This window comes from Amblyomma americanum, chromosome 9, assembly GCF_052857255.1.
Source record: "Amblyomma americanum isolate KBUSLIRL-KWMA chromosome 9, ASM5285725v1, whole genome shotgun sequence".
Taxonomy (NCBI): Eukaryota; Metazoa; Arthropoda; class Arachnida; order Ixodida; family Ixodidae; genus Amblyomma; species Amblyomma americanum.
Genome location: NC_135505.1, coordinates 74,229,860 through 74,235,859, shown reverse-complemented (window position 1 = coordinate 74,235,859; position 6,000 = coordinate 74,229,860).

The following is a 6,000-nucleotide window of genomic DNA, read 5'->3' as shown; positions in this document are numbered from 1 at the left end:
ACATATATATTTTAATTTGTTTAACAAACTCTGGCTCTTTTCGTTCCTGCCTTAGAATGTGAAGGTTTTCCGCAGAATGCGTTGGCAGAGAAAGAACGCACCTGTAGTGTCTGCACTTTAGTGCTTCCTAGTCTAACACCTGTTGAGTGATCGTTAATCCTGCGCGCAGCTCACTAGGACAGTTAGTCTAGATACCGGAAGGCGGGCCCTAATTGATAACAACGAGCCAGTCGTCTCGGCACGCCAGGATATAATCAGAAGCCTGAATCTCTCGGCTGCCAGACCCACAGGAAAACCTCTGATTACAAAGCAGGCTGTTCTTGACGTCCATGTGTCCAACGCACCGAATGTGCGCCAACAAAACTGTTTGGATCGTGAGGCATGCATATTATGCCAACAAATGTGCTGAAATACAGCAAGCAATTAAATTTCCTTTCGATATGGGCAAGCCATATTACCTCGCTAATGGTGACTTTATTGTATATCCGGCTAAAGTTTGGAACATCACAAAGCCACTTGTTATGGGGGGAGATGGGGGCAATCAAGTCGACTGTTTTGCCACTTCGTTTTCCAAAAATAACTCCAACACACTTGCGAGCATATTCCTGTTGAACCCTGATACCGCAATAACAGAGGTGGCGTTAATTGCTTTCGCTTTCTAGCACAGCGTGATTGTTCACACTGCGCCCTAATACTGAGAGTTCCCTGATCTCCCTCGACCCTCGTATGTGGCTATCGATTCGCCGATACATGATGAATAATAATCTCAGAAGCAAGGTATGTTATGTAGCTTTCCACTGCTCCAGGACACGAATTCCCATTTTAGACAAAATTAAATTTTCAGATCACTTTCCTCGTCCACAAATGCCATATATTTCTGAATGGAGTAGCTAAAACATAGAAAACTGCCTCGCTGGCCCGCTTGCCTTCGTCATATATAATCCTCAAAGTCCCTTTAGTAAAAAGTAAGAAAATTACTTATTCTGAAAATACACATCATACAGCAACTACTGACAACCCGTGTTTTGTAGATGGGCAATGAAGTTGCTCCTGCGTGCGTCCTAATTGCGAAATTTTTCAGCAGCTCACGTTGGTCCATCGAACATTATATTCTTCGGGGAACTGCGGTAATTTCTCTTTCTGCAAGGCTTGACTACACACGTGGCACTCAGTTCCACGGCCGATCAGCTCATAGGCACCTTGCTATGAGCCAAATATGTGACTAATAACTATCAACTGTACGCGGAACAACCTGCAGCTGCCGCACGAGTTACACGTATTGCGTCCAGTTATTCCGTAATGAAAACCTTGGGGCATAACAGTCCTCAGAGTTGACTTTGACACCTTTCTTTTCGTGCAAATTATAGTCCAGCGCAGGTCAGGTGAATTTCACTCACTACAAAGAAGACTGCACACAGTGAAAGACAAGGTCAAGACCAAATTATCAAATTTCCTGGAATAAAACCGCTGCGTAAAGGGCGCGACACAAGAAAGAAACAAACAGGACGGGAGTTTCTGTTTCCGTCTTGTACGCGCATTTAACAAAATTTTTATTCTAAAAATGTGGCCGCCATCGAAGCAACTCGTCCTTCCATTACCCTGCAAAGAGGTTTCATTTCACTGAATGCTCGGAAAACTGCGCATAGAAAGACAAGAAATTAATGCTCGCTTTCAAACCTGACTTAAGTGGCGACAATAGTTTGCTTACATACGGTCACAGCAACCAAACCTAATAACTTGGTAGAGGGCAGCCATTTCCAGCTATTGTAAAACTCAATCATGACTTTCCAAAAAGTACTCAATCATGTAATTTAATGGCCTGAATTTCTACGGATCTTCACAGAGCCTCCTAGGCACTCAGTAAAGTGACTGCGCAATATTGTTCGACATCAATCATGACCGGAAAACCAAACGTCTGGAGGGGCTTCCTAAAACTCGGATATTTGCGCTATATTCTTTGTCTTCTGGATATGCCAGTATCTCTGCCAACGTTTCAACCGTGACCTTCAGAAACAGTGCATGCCGCTCATCGCCCTGGGATGCTCCGTATGCTAAAAAGTTTTATTTAGTCTTCGCTTTACGGATAACGTGCGTTGTGACCATAATCCGCATAACATTTGGTGGGACCAGACAGCCACCCTGGCCCGAATTTCTAGTTACCTTATTTTTACAAACTGTTCATTTCAGCCAAACTCGATTCGTCGAAACTCCGGAAGCAGATTACAGTTCGGCTACGGTGGTGAACTACGTCAGAGTCTCACAGTGTTCCAGTTCCCGCAGGGAAGCATCCAGCGCCTCTACTGCTTTTTACCAATAAACGGAACCCGGCTAAAGAAAAATTCAGCCACATTTCAGTTGCCCATGAGATGCTACAGGAAAGACTTGAATCAAAGGCTGCTTCACTCAGCAGTGACTTCAGTAAACACAAGCAATATATCAAATGCCCATTTTGTGCCGTAAAGGCTGAAGGTACACATAAAAAAGAAAATTAGAGTAGCCACAAACGGCCTTGTAGTGTCAGATTGCGTGTGCTACAGCTGCCGATCACCGATGGTAAATAAAATGCAGGCGGCTTGTTCTCACAGCGCGGCGTTCTACATTTATCTTAAGGGGAAAAAATGTCGGAAAGGAAAATTTTGCCAGCGCTCATTCACTACACATTTCGCGCTCGCTGCTCTGCTGAATGAGTAAGATTCCGAGACGACTTGTCGCCTGCAACTTCGCTAAATGTAGGGTGCTGCTGGGATCGCACCGGTGTGCAGACGGTAATTTACGTTTTTCCCTGCTTCTGCGCAGGCAATAGAAGAATCCCGAGATGCCGCATTTCGGTTTTTCATTTTCCAGCAGTGAATTATTAAAAGGCATGGGCTGAATAAACTCATTGCTGTGGTTCTCTTCACGAATGTCTTAGGTGTCTTCGCAGCTAGAGTTTTCACAGGTTCGCCTTGGGGAGAAGCGCACGCGCGCCCACTGACGACCGAAAACTTAACGTGACAGCTAACTCGCCAACTCAACGCACAGCCGCATGACTGTGAATATCGGGACCCGTAAGCGACGCCGAAAAACAGCCTCTGGTATGTCAAGCACTCTGTTGTAGTGATGTGTCACTGATGGCTCCCACTCCATAATATGAACTGGTTCATAATGCCAGACCATGTAAACAATCGTGATACGCGACGCTCAGGCAGATAAGAGCTATACAGTAGCGAATTCACGTTTCAAGCATTTAGCGGGGCATGCGCTTTACGTCAAATTGCCCAACTTGCGCAAACGCATTCTCAACCGTGACTACGGTGATTTTAACGCCAACTGGCACTCACAAAGTTAGCCATTTCTGCAACACACCGGGGCTCATTATGTTTAGGATGTACCTAATCAGGCTAAAAATGTCATCTGTACAAATTGCAATACGCAAGCTAAGACTGAGCGAAAGCCCTGAGTGCAGTTTATAGTCAACTGAGTTGCTGAAAAATACAGTAACGCAGAGGATTTAAGTCGGAAGCAAGAAGCTCAGCTCCAGAAGGCACCGACATGTTAACTATTTATTTAATTGGAGGCCTTGGGCATCTGCTATTGTAGCGTACGCGGTGTGTTCGACGTCGCCGCCCAGATCGTTCGGCAGATTTCGCTGCATCCGAGCCGCCCCGTCCTCTTCGGGCGTTTGGAATAATCTAGTGTAGCCACAAACGACGGTCTCGAATAAGGCAGAAATCGGAATGCGGGCCCTGGTCTATCGCGTTTGGACAGAGGAATACACGACGGCATGGCTAATCTCATGAATGTTCTCAACCCAGATAAAACCTATACCAACCTCTCCTGCAATCCTACCCGCCACGAAGAAGCTGACTAAGAGAGAGGAGGAGCCTCCAGTTTTTGAAGTCGAGTAGAGCAAGCTGCCGAGCTAGTTGGGGATGCATGTTGTTTAGTAGGCAGCGCAATAATACGGACGAGGGACTGAGGAGAGGCCACAAAAAGCGCTCGTTAACGTCTTTTTGTGTCCTATTCTCAGTAAACGTGTTTTTGTGTCCTCTCCTCAGTCCATCGCCCGTATTATTTTAGAGAGAGAGAGAAAGAGGAAAAAAATTTATTGGCGCCAAAAATTGGTCGATTCAGCAGGACCTGGGTGTCTTCATGTTCAAGTTCTGAGTCTTCCAGGGGTGGTGCCTTTATTCCAGGGGCCCACTGAGTCTTGCTACCTCATACGCATGCTGGAAAAGTCCTTTTTGGACCTCCAGCGCGCTTCTGGTTAGCAGGCTCTCCCGCTGTTCCGCATTGGGCTCTTTTACTTTATGGAATGAATAATTGTTTTTACACTCCCATGTAATATGGTATATAGTGGGGGTGGCTCCACACCACTTGCATGTGTTTGCGTTCTGGTTGGGAAACATTTTGTGAAGTATGTGTAAGTTATGAAAGCTTCCTGTTTGCAGTCTACGCCAACCGACTGCCTCATATTGTGTTAATAGCTGGTGTGGTGGAGGATACGCTATCCTCTGGCCTCTGTAGCGATTTAGGATTTGCGCGTACGATGGTTCCACCGTTGTGGTGGGCTCAGGGTCACTTGATGTATCTGCTCGGTTGGTATGCTCGCGAGCTAGATCGCCGGCCCTCTGATTCCCAGTCCCCCCGGTGTGCCCCGGCACCCAGAAAATTTTGTGCTGAATTTCTTTGTTCGGGGGTATCGCCTGGAGGATGATTTAGAAGTTTCTTCGATAACCATTGTCCCGGATACCCACAGGTTTCTAATTAGTACAACCTTTCCCGTTGCCAGGTGTTCGGCTTCTCATGAATAAATTGATTGAAAAATTGGGATTTTTCATGGGGTTCTTTCACCAAAGCCGCCTATGCCCCATTAAAATTCATTATCATCTTTATTTCAAGCATCGGCATCGATCACCGCCGCAATAGTTAATCCGGCCCGTTATACGCGCTAAATGAATACTTAGCATCGTTACGATCTTTTTGAAAGCTGCCTTTAAGAGATATGCATATATGGCACAGTTGGAACAGCGTTGAAACACAGTTGAAAAAGGCAGCGACTAATCTTCTTTCTCTGAAACTTGGAAAGCCTCTCTTCGCAGCGCATCTTGCTTGCGTCTCGTTTTCACAAGCTGCTCCACGATGCGACGAATGGTCGTTGGCGGAATTTTTGCCTCCTCAAGAGCAAATCAATGGATATGCAGTACAAGCACCACTCAGGAACATAATTTAACAAAAGGGAATATTTGCGCAGCGCAAACAAAAAAAATTATGCAGGCAGGTTCTCTGGCTTTACTATATGAGCGACTGGGCATGGACATCAAGCATAAATTTATTTCTTTTGCTCCTTGCGGAAGAGAACCGCAGTGAATAATCAGTTTACATTAACTTGCCCTAGAGACGAATCTCTAACTTCGGTGCGGTACTACTTCACCACAAATACGATACCCCGGAGCCTTTGCTTAATTTTCCTTCGTAGGTTCTTTCCCCTTCTACATGTCATGCTGCATAACTTCGAACCCATTTGCACTCACCTTTAACAGGCGGCTAGGACTTGCTGGAGAGCGTTGCATGAAAGGATTCAGCCTCTATGGCTCCTTAGCTCTTTAAGGTACATTCCTCGGCAGAGGTATACAGCCCGAGGTGTTTACTTTTGAGGCCTGCAGGGTGCCTCGTTATGCATCCTCAGCGAACGCAATCTCTCCAAAGAGCAATGGCTTCGCGTCCTCAATCATTCTAAGCGCTGGACTGCTAGACGTGCTAGAGAGTCCCGCTAAACAGATTACAAGCGAATCTCTTCGGCAGTATACTTCTTGAGGGGGCTATGCCTGTTGTAACCAGAAAAGTCTGACTTTTCTGGGGACGAAGCAGTCTAGGCCATTATTGCTGTGTCACATACTTGATTGGATCGTGAGGTGCCACTCCAAAATTAGTGGCTTGTGATGAAGCAGTTTTCCACCTGTGAAAGCAGATAATACGGGCACTGGTTTTGAGGAGGACACCCAGTGAATCACAGTCGAG